Below are 17,362 nucleotides of genomic sequence, written 5' to 3' on the forward strand. Positions count from 1 at the left end.
TGTACTTTGCTCTATTCATCTTTCCCTCGATCCTGACTAGTCTCCCAGTTCCTTCTGCTGAAAACATCCCCACAGCATGATGCTGCCACCACCATGCTTCACCGTGGGAATGGTGCCAGGTTCCCTCCAGAAGTGACGCTTGGCATTCAGGCCAAAGAGTTCTATCTTGATTTCATCAGACCAGAGAATCTTGTTTCTCATGGTCTGAGAGTCCTTTAGGTGCTTTTCGGCAAACTCAAAGTGGGCTGTCATGTGCCTTTTACTGAGGAGGGGCATCCATCTAGCCACTCTACCATAAAGGCTTGATTGGTGGAAGTGCTGCAGAGATGGTTGTCCTTCTGGAAGGTGTTATGGGATTTATATGAATAATGACTAAATTATATATACATTTAACGTAGAACTATAACTAAACAGAATACTATCCTGTCATTGTATGAATTAATGAATCGTATTATAATCAAAACACTGAATATAATGTGTGTAGTCTTAGTCAAGAATTAGAACAAGGACTTTCTGTTCCTTGTTAGAAACGAATGGAGCTATCGTCTGACCGGCTGGAATACTGTGTTCCTTACAGGACTTTCTGTCCCCACCCAGGGAGGGGCTTGTAGTAGATTGTTTAACAGGTGGCAGACAATGTGAGAAGGCTTGTGAACTATATTGCCATTGTATCTGAGAGGAGGAGGGACATTTATGACAAAATGTGAGGTATATAAACCAATGTACATGGTATTATGAACAGAGCTCTCGAGAATAAACGCTATTGGTTAATGTTGATGACTGGTCTCTGTCTATTTTATGTAAATAAGAACCTTACAAATTTTTATAAACGGACAGAGTGTTTAAATTGAATTGGGTAATGAACACATAGGAACTAAATTCCTCTAACAATTGGTCCTTCGAGCAGGATCTAAATATCTGTCCCTGTCATCTGAAGGTAACAAGCCAAGAACCGTGCACGGGCGGGCCGTGGTCCCGTAAAATAAAGCCCTGTCCCCTGACATTGGGGCTCTATAACAGGCCGGTATACACCCCAGGTTGACAGGAACGGTGACTAGATCCAACCGACATTGCTTTTCCCAGTCTGCGAGACCAGGTCTGTAGTCTTTATTCTCGAATTTGGGGGGAATGATTTAAGATATCTTTGCTTTGATGTTCTAAGTTTTAGAATTGATCAATAATGGGAACTTAACTTTTTATGGCTGCAGGGGCAGTATTGAGTAGCTTGGATGAAAGGTGCCCATTTCAAACGGCCTGCTCCTCAGTCATAGTTGCTAATATTTGCATATTATTAGTATTATTGGATAGAAAACACTCTGACATTTCTAAAACTGTTTGAATGATGTCGGTGAGTATAACAGAACTCATATTGGCAGGCAAAATCCTGAGTTGAAATCAAAACAGGAAGTCGGAAATCTGAGCTTGTATGTATTCACCAGAGTCCCCAATGAAATCCCATTGAGATATGAATGATGTTGAACTGCCTAGGGGTTCCACTAGATGTCAACCATCAATAGAAATTATAATGAGGCTTCTATGTTGTTGTGGGAGTGAATGAGAGCAGAATATATCAGATGTCCATCAAGCAGCCATTTTGCGATCGCGCTTTTTCCTCATGGTAGTCACTTGCGTTCCATTGCTCACGAAGACAAGAAAGAATACTCCGGTTGGAACTTTATTGAAGCTATATGTTAAAAACATCCTAATTATTGATTCTGTACTTAGTTTGAAATGTTTCTTCAACCGGTAATATCACTTTTTGAAGTTTTTGTCCGCTGACCAGAATTAGCGTTTGGATATGTATACCAAACGCGCTAACAAAAGAAGGTATTTGTACATAAATAACAGACATTTTCGAACAAAACAAACATTTATTGTGGACCTGGGATTCCTGGAGTGCTTTCTGATGTAGATCATCAAAGGTAAGGGAATATTTATAATGTAATTTCTTGTTTATGTTGACGCCATCTTTGCGGCTGTGGTGTTTTTACTTTTGAGCGCCGTCTCAGATTATTGCATGCGTTTCTTTGTCCGTCAAGTTTTTTTGAAATCTGACACAGCGGTTGCATTAAGGAGAGGTATATCTATATTTCCATGTGTATAACTTGTATTATCATCTACATTTATGATGAGTATTTCTGTTGAATGATGTCGCTATGCAAAATCACTTGATGTTTTTGGAACTAGTGAATCTAACGCGCCAATGTAAACTCAGATTTTTAAAAATATAAATATGAACTTTATCAAACAAAACATGCATGTATTGTGTAACATGAAGTCCTATGAGTGTCATCTGATGAATATAATTCAAGGTTAGTGATTAATTTGATCTTTATTTTGCTGGAAAATGGCTGTGCTTATTGTGGTTTGGTGGAGACCTAACATAATAGTTTGTAATGCTTTCGCTGAAAAGCCTATTTGAAATCGGACACTTTGGTGGGATTAACAACGAGAATAGCTTTAAAATGATATAAGACACATGTATGTTTTAGGAATTGTAATTATGAGATTTCTGTGGTTTGAATTTGGCGCCCTCTATTTTCACTGGTAGTTGTCATATCGATCCCGGTATCGGGATTGCAGCCATAACAGGTTAACGGTATTCCAAACAGATTCATGCAAGGTTTTGTAAACCATAAATACACCGGGTTTTAGTAAACCAATATCGATAACGCGGCAGGTCCGAAATGACCTGAGTTAAGGTGCACTACGATAAATGAAAATATCTTAATAGATCCTAGTGCCTTTGGAGGCCAATGGGGTTATTAAGGCGGGATATAGTAGGTGTTGTTAGATAGGGTGGTAATTTGGTACAAATAGGATAACTTATGGTTAATTGACATGAGGTAAATTAGCCATAGTCCAAATTCAAAAGACTAAATAAAGTCCTAAGTCCTGTCTATCTGTATAAAACAGGTGTGGACATAAACTAGGCTTGGAGAGAAAGGAAGGTAATGCGAACAGGATAACGCACCTATTCAATACTGAAAGAAAGTAATATCCACAAAAGGAGAAGAGGGAAGCCTAATGTAGCGGAGCGAGATACGAGATATTGGTGTACTTTAAAAGCCCTCCGACACAACCTGAAATAAGAGGTTAACTAGGGATTTTCGACCCCTGAGTAATAGCTTATAGTTGTATAGGTAAGACCGATTGACAGTCAACGCTATAGATAAAGTTTTCATAAAGGAGAAATATACATCAAACACGAAATATACATAGATTGGGAGCATTAACTTCTTCGGGATAGGGGGCAGCATATTCACTTTTGGATAAATAGCGTGCCCAATTTCAACTTCCTGCTACTCATCCCCAGAATATAAGATATGCATACTATTAGTAGATTTGGATAGAAAACACTCTGAAGTTTCTACAACTGTTTGACTCATGTCTGTGAGTATAACAGAACTTATGTAGCAGGCAGAACCCTGAGGACAAATCATTCAGATATTTTATTTTGAGGTCACTGTCTATTCAATGAGCTTTCATTGGGAAACTAGATTTCTAAGGGACCTTGTTTGCAGTTCCTACCGCTTCCACTGGATGTCACCAGTCTTTGGAAACTGGTTGAGGTTATATTCCTTTGTGTAATGAATGAAGTACGGCCATCTTGAATGAAAGTTGTATTACAAAAGTAGTTTGAAATGTTTTGGCAAAGTTTACAGGTAACTTTTGAGATATTTTGTAGTGACGTTGCGAAAGTTTAAAGCTGTGTTTTTCTGGATCAAACGCGCCAAATAAATGGACATTTTGGATATATATCGACTGAATTAATCGAACAAAAGGACCATTTGTGATGTTTATGGGACATATTGGAGTGCCAAGAAAAGAGGCTCGTCAAAGGTAAGGCATGATTTATATTTTATTTCTGCGTTTTGCGTAGGGCCTGCAGGGTGAAATTCTCGCTTTGTTTACTGTTGTGCTATCATCAGATAATAGCATCTTATGCTTTCGCCGAAAAGCCTTTTTGAAATCTGACATGTTGGCTGGATTCACAACGAGTGTAGCTTTAAGTTGGTATCTTACATGTGTGATTTAATGAGTTAGAGTTAGATAAGTTAGATTTTTATAGTACATATAGAACATAACTATAGTAATTGGATAGCGGTAGAAAAGAACACACACATAGAAGGCAAAAAGCACATACACATAGAAGAAGATGAGACAGAAAAAGGCTTGCCGTAAAACCACCCACACAGAGAGAGAGAGAGAGAGAGAGAGAGAGAGAGAGAGAGAGAGAGAGAGAGAGAGAGAGAGAGAGAGAGAGAGTCAAAAGAAAGATGTAGATAGTCAAGGGAAACAGCAGGTCAAGGGTTAAATACCAGGTTACAAGATAAGGGGACATACAGAGAAAACGAGAGAGAGAGAGAGGGAGTAAGGAGAATCCTCGCTGGGGAAAAGCTAGGACCTTTAAATTAGGGCTATTTTCAGGGAATTGTCTCGGTGCCGGAGTTTGCGACTATTGGCGGGAAGGCTCTGTCATTCCAATAGTGATGGTGGTCGAGGGGTGGAAATTTTACCTACACTGCTAGAGACTCAGGTTCGTATCTCAGCCTTGGCACCGATAGACTAAAATATATTCTGATTATAATTCAAATACTGATATGTTTTGCTGGGAGAGATACGGTTAGGTAGTGTTTATTTAGGATAGAAACTGAACGTTTTAATAGCTTGTTTAGGTTAAATTGAAAGACCAATCCATTCTAAATAATAGCGGGGCGATGTCGTTGGAATACGCTGTCTTGCCTAAATACCCCGCTGGAATAACGTATTAGGAATGGAGTCGTATTTAAAATGCTGAATCATAGAAGAGACAGTTACCTAAATCTAATGATTTCTAAATAATAACGAAGAGATCATTACGATAGAGTTGTGCCCATCGAAATGTTATTATTCTTATGGGTTGACTGACATACGTTATACATTTAGCGAAGTACATGGTACGTATACATTTTGGAATAGAGAAAGTTGGAAAGTTTGATTTTACTTTTACGATAGAATTAAAGCAGAACTCAATCCGAGTAGAGGGTAAATCTTTGCCTAGACTAGAGGTAGGTTGAATTGTTGCGTGATAACGTAAAACTGCGTCATTACGTTGAATACACAATAACGTTACTCAAATTGATTTGACAGTTGTTCAGGTATACTCTTTTCTGTACTTTTGGCAGTACAATTTTGATTGAGAGAAGTTGACTGATGTTGTAAGTTCTGTTCAAGATCAAACATTTGTGATTAATTGGGTTTGGCTTGTCGAACCCGTACTACTACTGCTGCTGCAGTCAGCCAACAATGATTTGCAGTTCGCTGAAGTTGCTGCTGCCTGGGCACGGCTGAGCGCCTGCTGCTGACGGCACTCACAATGCACTTTTGCAGCCAGGCAATGATGTGATGTTTTTTAAAGTAGCTAAATTCGTCAGGGTAGTCTGGAAAGATGCTAAAACTAGCAAAAAAATAGCTAGGAGGGCATCACTGGTTGGTGGCGCTCACTGGGCTATATTTGGCTATAAGAGAGGGAGGTCTGAATAGTTGAATCGTAAAAGTTTTATCAATAGTGAATAATTCCCGATTGATTGATTTTTGGTTTGATTGTTTAGGTAACACCAGTGAAATTTAACAGGAAGTTAAGGTATACTAACATTATAATCTGTTTCCATTATGTGGAACCATGACAGGTCAGCAAAGTGGATTGCAGGTTGAGTTCATTTTATTTTAAAGGGACAGTGCACGTTTATCACCGTTGTGTGTCTAATGGCAGGGTGTTCCTATCAAGCATTTTGGGGAGACTATTTGAAGAGAGACTGAATGGGATCTTAGATATAACCATTGAGGAAATGTAAAACTAATGATTTGAGGGAGTACAATAGAATGATCATTATTATTAGGTTTTGTTTGTAGTAAACATTAGGGATCAGGGAGATTTCCATTTTCCTAGAGACACGATATCTTAAAGGGGTACACACATATAGAATATTAGAGGTTTTGTTTTCTGAGTTTGAATTAAACACGTGAAATATTTAGATAAAGGGTTCTTTAATATGTCTAATATAGAATGGAACACGGCTGTAAAAGGGTGGCATGACCTTTGACCTCTATCGTGGCATTCTCTTGTGGTCTGATCAGCCTCAGGGGAGGGCCATTTGGATAAAGAATGTGTGGTCATTTGTGATACTGATTTTAAGGTAAATTAATTATGATGGAGTTTATAGCTCTTTGACATAATTGTAATTTGAACCAATGAAAAGAAAGAAATGGCATAGCCCTGGATTAATGGTAGACTTATGTTAAGTATTTAGAACCTAATCAAGGCCAACAGGACAGGTATAAATGACATCTGCGGTGATTCAGGATTATTGATAGGATCGAGAACCTTAATTAACCTACGTAAGGACTTTAGAAATTGCCACCATAGACATGTTTTTCCAAGAAATCCATGAGTTCAGATAAAGCCAAACAGTGAGACACTTAGTTAATATTTGGAAACAACACATAGTTGTTACGGACTGTTATGAGAAAGAGCGACAGACAGAGAGGAGGAAGGGCAGATGGAGGAACCCTCCCCGCACTGCTGAGACCTTGAGGGTTTGAGAGCAGAGAGGAGGAAGGGCAGATGGAGGAGCCCTCCCCCCACTGCTGAGACCTTGAGGGTTTGAGAGCAGAGAGGAGGAAGGGCAGATGGAGGAACCCTCCCCCCACTGCTGAGACCTTGAGGGTTTGAGAGCAGATAGGAGGAAGGGCAGATGGAGGAACCCTCCCCCCACTGCTGAGACCTTGAGGGTTTGAGAGCAGAGAGGAGGAAGGGCAGATGGAGGAACCCTCCCCGCACTGCTGAGACCTTGAGGGTTTGAGAGCAGAGAGGAGGAAGGGCAGATGGAGGAACCCTCCCCCCACTGCTGAGACCTTGAGGGTTTGAGAGCAGATAGGAGGAAGGGCAGATGGAGGAGCCCTCCCCCCACTGCTGAGACCTTGAGGGTTTGAGAGCAGAGAGGAGGAAGGGCAGATGGAGGAACCCTCCCCGCACTGCTGAGACCTTGAGGGTTTGAGAGCAGAGAGGAGAAAGTGGAGAAGGGTGGTCAGGAAATGAGCAAGATAGGAGTGACACAGAATGGGTAGATAGCAGTTACTGAGTGGAGTAAAACTTAGTTGGTTTCAGGAACTAAGGTGTTAAACACGGAAACATTTCCCAGAAATTATTCTGCACAATCAGGTCGAAATAGTAGCATTGACTAGTGTCTGTGAAATAAGAAAGGAACGAAAGATGACGGTTTAAATAGACAAGCACATATACAGTGGGGAGAACAAGTATTTGATACACTGCCGATTTTGCAGGTTTTCCTACTTACAAAGCATGTAGAGGTCTGTAATTTTTATCATAGGTACACTTCAACTGTGAGAGACGGAATCCAGAAAATCACATTGTATGATTTTTAAGTAATTCATTTGCATTTTATTGCATGAAATAAGTATTTGATCACCTACCAACCAGTAATAATTCCAGCTCTCACGGACCTGAATGGTCATGAGGGCAGGGAAGCCAGACAGTGACAGTTGCATTGAACTGCATTATCTATTTCCCCATATGCCCATTACATCCAGACTTCCCCCTTTCACAGTTACAGGAGAAAATTATTATTGTATGGCTCGCAACATCACACACGGATGGGACGTAGGGGAAGTAAGGACATTATTGTATGGCTCGCTACATCACACACGGATGGGACGTAGGGGAAGTAAGGACATTATTGTATGGCTCGCAACATCACACACGGATGGGACGTAGGGGTAGTAAGGACATTATTATTGTATGGCTCGCAACATCACACACGGATGGGACGTAGGGGTAGTAAGGACATTATTATTGTATGGCTCGATACATCACACACAGATGGGACGTAGGGGTAGTAAGGACATTATTATTGTATGGCTCGATACATCACACACAGATGGGACGTAGGGGTAGTAAGGACATTATTATTGTATGGCTCGCTACACCACACACGGATGGGACGTAGGGGAAGTAAGGACATTATTGTATGGCTCGCTACATCACACACGGATGGGACGTAGGGGTAGTAAGGACATTATTATTGTATGGCTCGATACATCACACACAGATGGGACGTAGGGGTAGTAAGGACATTATTATTGTATGGCTCGCTACATCACACACGGATGGGACGTAGGGGAAGTAAGGACATTATTATTGTATGGCTCGCGACATCACACACGGATGGGACGTAGGGGTAGTAAGGACATTATTGTATGGCTCGATACATCACACACAGATGGGACGTAGGGGTAGTAAGGACATTATTATTGTATGGCTCGCGACATCACACACGGATGGGACGTAGGGGAAGTAAGAACATTATTATTGTATGGCTCGCTACATCACACACGGATGGGACGTAGGGGTAGTAAGAACATTATTATTGTATGGCTCGCTACATCACACACAGATGGGACGTAGGGGAAGTAGGACAGAGAATGTTACAACCGACAAGACAATGAGGGACTTGACTGGCAGATGAGTGGATTGTGACATAACCTGCCTACCAATTGGACCGGTAGTTGTGCACTAGTGCAGCTAGGCATGCTCTTCACCCTTACCCAGAGCCAGGTCGAAGAGAGAGAAGGAGTGCTCCGTTAGGATATTTTTGACCCTAGAGTTTTACATTGATATCATGGGAGTTCCAAGGAGATTACCTGATGGGTTCTGGATTGGAATCAAGCATCCTCTGGTGATAACAGCTGCAACTAGGTTGATGGGATGTCAGAATAGAAAAGCCTTGGACATGTTAATGGTTGAAAAGGCTGGGGGTGTATGAGGTTCAGAGCAGAATGTTGTACTTTCATCCCAAAATGACACAGCTCCACACGGATCAGTGACCAAGGCTCTGGCAGAGAACTCGGTGGTAGATAATGCTCTAACAAATTGGTTTGATAGTGTGTTTGGGAAATTAATAAATGTCATGATCACTGTGTTGTGGGCAACCTTCACCTGTGTGACTGTGTTAGTTTTGTGTGGATGTGCGTGAAAGGTCTCATCTCCAGGACTCTGGAGAAATCGATGAGACAACAGAAGGTGAGATAGGGACCGATTCCGAGCTCTGGCCAGTAGAATGATAAATACATGACTCCAGATCTAGTAGATGGACCTGGCTCATTCACATACGAGGAGCCTATGTTGGAGGAGACCATTTTTGATGTTTAGACTGTTTCTTTGATGAAGATTATAAAGACAATCCTGATAAGAAGAGTTATGATTCTGTCCTAGAACAGTCAATGTAAATATATATATTGGTCTTTGTTGGTTGAAGTTGGATAACTAGAGATATTTCTAATAAAAATAGATGTGTGCTTGTGTGTATAATATTTAGTCAAAGTGTGGGGGATTTTTATGAATAATGACTAAATCATGTATACATTTTACGTAGAACTATAACTAAACAGAATACTACCCTGTCACTGTATGAATGAATCGTATTATAATCAAAACACTGAATATAATGTGTGTAGTTTTAGTCAAGAATTAGAACAAGGACTTTCTGTTCCTTGTTAGAAACTAATGGAGCTATCGTCAGACCGGCTGGAATACTGTGTTCCTTACAGGACTTTCTGTCCCCACCCAGGGAGGGGTTTGTAGTAGGTTGTTGTTTAACAGGTGGCAGACAATGTGAGAAGGCTTGTGAACTATATTGCCATTGTATCTGAGAGGAGGAGGGACATTTATGACAAAATGTGAGGTATATAAATCAATGTTCATGGTATTATGAGCAGAGCTCTCGAGAATAAACACTATTGGTTAATGTTGATGACTGGTCTCTGTCTATTTTATGTAAATAAGAACCTAACAAATTCTTATTACATTTTACATTTAAGTCATTTAGCAGACGCTCTTATAAATGGGCAGAGTGTTTGAATTGAATTGGTTAATAAATTCCTCTAACAAAGGTTCTCCCATCTCCACAGGGAAACTCTGGAGCTCTGTCAGAGTGTCCATTGGGTTCTTGGTCACCTCCCTGACCAAGGCCCTTCTCCCTTGATTGCTCAGTTTGGCTGTGAGGCTAGCTCTAGGAAGAGTCTTGGTGGTTCCAAACGTGATCTTGTTTTTGCACAGTCAACTGTGGGACCTTATATAGACAGGTGTGTGTCTTTCCAAATCATGTCCACTCAATTGAATTTGCCACAGGTGGACTCCAATCAAGTTATAGAAACATCTCAAGGATGATCAATGGAAACAGGATGCACCTGAGCTCAATTTCAAGTCTCATAGCAAAGGGTCTGAATACTTACTGTTATTATTTTTTAAATTAATTAGCAACATTTTTGAAAAACCTGTTTTCACTTTGTCACTATGGGGTATTGTGTGTAGATTGATGAGGGGGAAATCTTTCCCTCTACAGGAGAAATACCTGCAGAGGGAAGCCCCCCAACCCTAAAGGACAGAGGGAGAGACAGGAGAAAGCCCTGCAGAGGGAAGCCCCCCAACCCTAAAGGACAGAGGGAGAGACAGGAGAAAGCCCTGCAGAGGGAAGCCCCCCAACCCTAAAGGACAGAGGGAGAGACAGGAGAAAGACCTGCAGAGGGAAGCCCCCCAACCCTGAAGGACAGAGGGAGAGACCTGCAGAGGGAAGCCCCCCAACCCTGAAGGACAGAGGGAGACACAGGAGAAAGACCTGCAGAAGAGTCTGCAGTGTAGACCGAGAAAGTCTTTGGACCCTGCAAGAGCGAGGACAGGACCAACCCAGCTGGTCCCCCTACAGCTCATCTCTGCCCTGAAGCTCCAGACTGGGCTCCACTGGTCCCCCTACAGCTCATCTCTGCCCTGAAGCCCCAGACTGGGACCCAACTGGTCCCCCTAGAGCACATCTCTGCCCTGAAGCCCCAGACTGGGACCCAGCTGGTCCCCCTACAGCTCATCTCTGCCCTGAAGCTCCAGACTGGGCCCCACTGGTCCCCCTACAGCTCATATCTGCCCTGAAGCCCCAGACTGGGCTCCACTGGTCCCCCTACAGCTCATCTCTGCCCTGAAGCCCCAGACTGGGCCCCACTGGTCCCCCTACAGCTCATCTCTGCACTGAAGCCCCAGACTGGGCCCCACGGGTCCCCCTACAGCTCATCTCTGCCCTGAAGCCCCAGACTGGGCTCCACTGGTCCCCCTACAGCTCATCTCTGCACTGAAGTTCCAGACTGGGACTCAGCTGGTCCCCCTACAGCTCATCTCTGCCCTGAAGCCCCAGGCTGGGACCCAGCTGGTCCCCCTACAGCTCATCTCTGCCCTGAAGCTCCAGACTGGGCCCCACTGGTCCCCCTACAGCTCATCTCTGTCCTGAAGCCCAAGACTGGGCCCCACTGGTCCCCCTACAGCTCATCTCTGCCCTGAAGCCCCAGACTGGGACCCAGCTGGTCCCCCTACAGCTCATCTCTGCCCTGAAGCTCCAGACTGGGACCCAGCTGGTCCCCCTACAGCTCATCTCTGCCCTGAAGCCCCAGACTGGGCCCCACTGGTCCCCTTACAGCTCATCTCTGCACTGAAGCCCCAGACTGGGCCCCACTGGTCCCCCTACAGCTCATCTCTGCCCTGAAGCCCCAGACTGGGCTCCACTGGTCCCCCTACAGCTCATCTCTGCACTGAAGCTCCAGACTGGGACTCAGCTGGTCCCCCTACAGCTCATCTCTGCCCTGAAGCCCCAGACTGGGACCCAGCTGGTCCCCCTACAACTCATCTCTGCCCTGAAGCTCCAGACTGGGCCCCACTGGTCCCCCTACAGCTCATCTCTGTCCTGAAGCCCAAGACTGGGCCCCACTGGTCCCCCTACAGCTCATCTCTGCCCTGAAGCCCCAGACTGGGCCCCACTTGTCCCCCTACAGCTCATCTCTGCACTGAAGCCCCAGACTGGGCCCCACTGGTCCCCCTACAGCTCATCTCTGCCCTGAAGCTCCAGACTGGGCTCCACTGGTCCCCCTACAGCTCATCTCTGCCCTGAAGCTCCAGACTGGGCTCCACTGGTCCCCCTACAGCTCATCTCTGCCCTGAAGCCCCAGACTGGGACCCAACTGGTCCCCCTAGAGCTCATCTCTGCCCTGAAGCCCCAGACTGGGACCCAGCTGGTCCCCCTACAGCTCATCTCTGCCCTGAAGCCCCAGACTGGGCTCCACTGGTCCCCCTACAGCTCATCTCTGCCCTGAAGCCCCAGACTGGGCCCCACTGGTCCCCCTACAGCTCATCTCTGCACTGAAGCCCCAGACTGGGCCCCACTGGTCCCCCTACAGCTCATCTCTGCCCTGAAGCTCCAGACTGGGCTCCACTGGTCCCCCTACAGCTCATCTCTGCACTGAAGCTCCAGACTGGGACTCAGCTGGTCCCCCTACAGCTCATCTCTGCCCTGAAGCCCCAGACTGGGACCCAGCTGGTCCCCCTACAGCTCATCTCTGCCCTGAAGCTCCAGACTGGGCCCCACTGGTCCCCCTACAGCTCATATCTGTCCTGAAGCCCAAGACTGGGCCCCACTGGTCCCCCTACAGCTCATCTCTGCCCTGAAGCTCCAGACTGGGACCCAGCTGGTCCCCCTACAGCTCATCTCTGCCCTGAAGCCCCAGACTGGGCCCCACTGGTCCCCCTACAGCTCATCTCTGCCCTGAAGCCCCAGACTGGGCCCCACTGGTCCCCCTACAGCTAATCTCTGCACTGAAGCCCCAGACTGGGCCCCACTGGTCCCCCTACAGCTCATCTCTGCACTGAAGCCCCAGACTGGGCCCCACTGGTCCCCCTACAGCTCATCTCTGCCCTGAAGCCCCAGACTGGGCTCCACTGGTCCCCCTACAGCTCATCTCTGCACTGAAGCTCCAGACTGGGACCCAGCTGGTCCCCCTACAGCTCATCTCTGCCCTGAAGCTCCAGACTGGGCCCCACTGGTCCCCCTACAGCTCATCTCTGTCCTGAAGCCCAAGACTGGGCCCCACTGGTCCCCCTACAGCTCATCTCTGCCCTGAAGCCCCAGACTGGGACCCAGCTGGTCCCCCTACAGCTCATCTCTGCCCTGAAGCTCCAGACTGGGACCCAGCTGGTCCCCCTACAGCTCATCTCTGCCCTGAAGCCCCAGACTGGGCCCCACTGGTCCCCCTACAGCTCATCTCTGCACTGAAGCCCCAGACTGGGCCCCACTGGTGCCCCTACAGCTCATCTCTGCCCTGAAGCCCCAGACTGGGCTCCACTGGTCCCCCTACAGCTCATCTCTGCACTGAAGCTCCAGACTGGGACTCAGCTGGTCCCCCTACAGCTCATCTCTGCCCTGAAGCCCCAGACTGGGACCCAGCTGGTCCCCCTACAGCTCATCTCTGCCCTGAAGCCCCAGACTGGGCCCCACTGGTCCCCCTACAGCTCATCTCTGCACCGAAGCCCCAGACTGGGCCCCACTGGTCCCCCTACAGCTCATCTCTGCCCTGAAGCCCCAGACTGGGCTCCACTGGTCCCCCTACAGCTCATCTCTGCACTGAAGTTCCAGACTGGGACTCAGCTGGTCCCCCTACAGCTCATCTCTGCCCTGAAGCCCCAGGCTGGGACCCAGCTGGTCCCCCTACAGCTCATCTCTGCCCTGAAGCTCCAGACTGGGCCCCACTGGTCCCCCTACAGCTCATCTCTGTCCTGAAGCCCAAGACTGGGCCCCACTGGTCCCCCTACAGCTCATCTCTGCCCTTAAGCCCCAGACTGGGACCCAGCTGGTCCCCCTACAGCTCATCTCTGCCCTGAAGCTCCAGACTGGGACCCAGCTGGTCCCCCTACAGCTCATCTCTGCCCTGAAGCCCCAGACTGGGCTCCACTGGTCCCCCTGCAGCTCATCTCTGCACTGAAGCTCCAGACTGGGACTCAGCTGGTCCCCCTACAGCTCATCTCTGCCCTGAAGCCCCAGACTGGGACCCAGCTGGTCCCCCTACAGCTCATCTCTGCCCTGAAGCTCCAGACTGGGCCCCACTGGTCCCCCTACAGCTCATCTCTGTCCTGAAGCCCAAGACTGGGCCCCACTGGTCCCCCTACAGCTCATCTCTGCCCTGAAGCCCCAGACTGGGACCCAGCTGGTCCCCCTACAGCTCATCTCTGCCCTGAAGCTCCAGACTGGGACCCAGCTGGTCCCCCTACAGCTCATCTCTGCCCTGAAGCCCCAGACTGGGCCCCACTGGTCCCCTTACAGCTCATCTCTGCACTGAAGCCCCAGACTGGGCCCCACTGGTCCCCCTACAGCTCATCTCTGCCCTGAAGCCCCAGACTGGGCTCCACTGGTCCCCCTACAGCTCATCTCTGCACTGAAGCTCCAGACTGGGACTCAGCTGGTCCCCCTACAGCTCATCTCTGCCCTGAAGCCCCAGACTGGGACCCAGCTGGTCCCCCTACAACTCATCTCTGTCCTGAAGCTCCAGACTGGGCCCCACTGGTCCCCCTACAGCTCATCTCTGTCCTGAAGCCCAAGACTGGGCCCCACTGGTCCCCCTACAGCTCATCTCTGCCCTGAAGCCCCAGACTGGGCCCCACTTGTCCCCCTACAGCTCATCTCTGCACTGAAGCCCCAGACTGGGCCCCACTGGTCCCCCTACAGCTCATCTCTGCCCTGAAGCTCCAGACTGGGCTCCACTGGTCCCCCTACAGCTCATCTCTGCCCTGAAGCTCCAGACTGGGCTCCACTGGTCCCCCTACAGCTCATCTCTGCCCTGAAGCCCCAGACTGGGACCCAACTGGTCCCCCTAGAGCTCATCTCTGCCCTGAAGCCCCAGACTGGGACCCAGCTGGTCCCCCTACAGCTCATCTCTGCCCTGAAGCCCCAGACTGGGCTCCACTGGTCCCCCTACAGCTCATCTCTGCCCTGAAGCCCCAGACTGGGCCCCACTGGTCCCCCTACAGCTCATCTCTGCACTGAAGCCCCAGACTGGGCCCCACTGGTCCCCCTACAGCTCATCTCTGCCCTGAAGCTCCAGACTGGGCTCCACTGGTCCCCCTACAGCTCATCTCTGCACTGAAGCTCTAGACTGGGACTCAGCTGGTCCCCCTACAGCTCATCTCTGCCCTGAAGCTCCAGACTGGGACCCAGCTGGTCCCCCTACAGCTCATCTCTGCCCTGAAGCCCCAGACTGGGCCCCACTGGTCCCCCTACAGCTCATCTCTGCACTGAATCCCCAGACTGGGCCCCACTGGTCCCCCTACAGCTCATCTCTGCCCTGAAGCCCCAGACTGGGCTCCACTGGTCCCCCTACAGCTCATCTCTGCACTGAAGCTCCAGACTGGGACTCAGCTGGTCCCCCTACAGCTCATCTCTGCCCTGAAGCACCAGACTGGGACCCAGCTGGTCCCCCTACAGCTCATCTCTGCCCTGAAGCTCCAGACTGGGCCCCACTGGTCCCCCTACAGCTCATCTCTGTCCTGAAGCCCAAGACTGGGCCCCACTGGTCCCCCTACAGCTCATCTCTGCCCTGAAGCCCCAGACTGGGACCCAGCTGGTCCCCCTACAGCTCATCTCTGCCCTGAAGCTCCAGACTGGGCCCCACTGGTCCCCCTACAGCTCATCTCTGTCCTGAAGCCCAAGACTGGGCCCCACTGGTCCCCCTACAGCTCATCTCTGCCCTGAAGCCCCAGACTGGGACCCAGCTGGTCCCCCTACAGCTCATCTCTGCCCTGAAGCTCCAGACTGGGACCCAGCTGGTCCCCCTACAGCTCATCTCTGCCCTGAAGCCCCAGACTGGGCCCCACTGGTCCCCCTACAGCTCATCTCTGCCCTGAAGCCCCAGACTGGGCCCCACTGGTCCCCCTACAGCTAATCTCTGCACTGAAGCCCCAGACTGGGCCCCACTGGTCCCCCTACAGCTCATCTCTGCACTGAAGCCCCAGACTGGGCCCCACTGGTCCCCCTACAGCTCATCTCTGCCCTGAAGCCCCAGACTGGGCTCCACTGGTCCCCCTACAGCTCATCTCTGCACTGAAGCTCCAGACTGGGACTCAGCTGGTCCCCCTACAGCTCATCTCTGCCCTGAAGCCCCAGACTGGGACCCAGCTGGTCCCCCTACATCTCATCTCTGCCCTGAAGCCCAAGACTGGGCCCCACTGGTCCCCCTACAGCTCATCTCTGCACTGAAGCCCCAGACTGGGCCCCACTGGTCCCCCTACAGCTCATCTCTGCCCTGAAGCCCCAGACTGGGCTCCACTGGTCCCCCTACAGCTCATCTCTGCACTGAAGCTCCAGACTGGGACTCAGCTGGTCCCCCTACAGCTCATCTCTGCCCTGAAGCCCCAGACTGGGACCCAGCTGGTCCCCCTACAGCTCATCTCTGCCCTGAAGCTCCAGACTGGGCCCCACTGGTCCCCCTACAGCTCATCTCTGTCCTGAAGCCCAAGACTGGGCCCCACTGGTCCCCCTACAGCTCATCTCTGCCCTGAAGCCCCAGACTGGGACCCAGCTGGTCCCCCTACAGCTCATCTCTGCCCTGAAGCTCCAGACTGGGCCCCACTGGTCCCCCTACAGCTCATCTCTGTCCTGAAGCCCCAGACTGGGCCCCACTGGTCCCCCTACAGCTCATCTCTGCCCTGAAGCCCCAGACTGGGCTCCACTGGTCCCCCTACAGCTCATCTCTGCACTGAAGCTCCAGACTGGGACTCAGCTGGTCCCCCTACAGCTCATCTCTGCCCTGAAGCCCCAGACTGGGACCCAGCTGGTCCCCCTACAGCTCATCTCTGCCCTGAAGCTCCAGACTGGGCCCCACTGGTCCCCCTACAGCTCATCTCTGTCCTGAAGCCCAAGACTGGGCCCCACTGGTCCCCCTACAGCTCATCTCTGCCCTGAAGCCCAGACTGGGACCCAGCTGGTCCCCCTACAGCTCATCTCTGCCCTGAAGCTCCAGACTGGGACCCAGCTGGTCCCCCTACAGCTCATCTCTGACCTGAAGCCCCAGACTGGGCTCCACTGGTCCCCCTACAGCTCATCTCTGCACTGAAGCTCCAGACTGGGACTCAGCTGGTCCCCCTACAGCTCATCTCTGCCCTGAAGCCCCAGACTGGGACCCAGATGGTCCCCCTACAGCTCATCTCTGCCCTGAAGCTCCAGACTGGGCCCCACTGGTCCCCCTACAGCTCATCTCTGTCCTGAAGCCCCAGACTGGGACCCAGCTGGTCCCCCTACAGCTCATCTCTGCCCTGAAGCCCCAGACTGGGACCCAGCTGGTCCCCCTACAGCTCATCTCTGCCCTGAAGCCCCAGACTGGGACCCAGCTGGTCCCCCTACAGCTCATCTCTGCCCTGAAGCGCCAGACATTCACAGAGGAGATGAGACGGGTAAAATAATCTTTCTCATCACATGACTTTCTCTTATCTTTTGAGCTGTAT

The 17,362-nt window shown here is 49.4% G+C and overlaps 1 protein-coding gene across 5 annotated transcripts in view; it reads left to right on the forward strand.

Annotated features, from left to right (window-relative positions):
- Positions 1–14,860: 14,860 nt before the first annotated feature.
- The window catches only part of LOC115129199 (moesin-like), a 38,262-nt gene continuing 35,760 nt past the window's right edge, over positions 14,861–17,362 (forward strand). For all 5 annotated transcript variants that reach the window (XM_065018397.1, XM_065018398.1, XM_065018400.1 and 2 more), the window contains exon 1: positions 14,861–17,311. The gene's annotated coding sequence lies outside the window, so the exon portion shown is untranslated. The remainder of the gene's footprint in view (positions 17,312–17,362) is intronic.

Source organism: Oncorhynchus nerka, linkage group LG5 (genome assembly GCF_034236695.1).
Source record: "Oncorhynchus nerka isolate Pitt River linkage group LG5, Oner_Uvic_2.0, whole genome shotgun sequence".
In the NCBI taxonomy this organism is placed as follows: Eukaryota; Metazoa; Chordata; class Actinopteri; order Salmoniformes; family Salmonidae; genus Oncorhynchus; species Oncorhynchus nerka.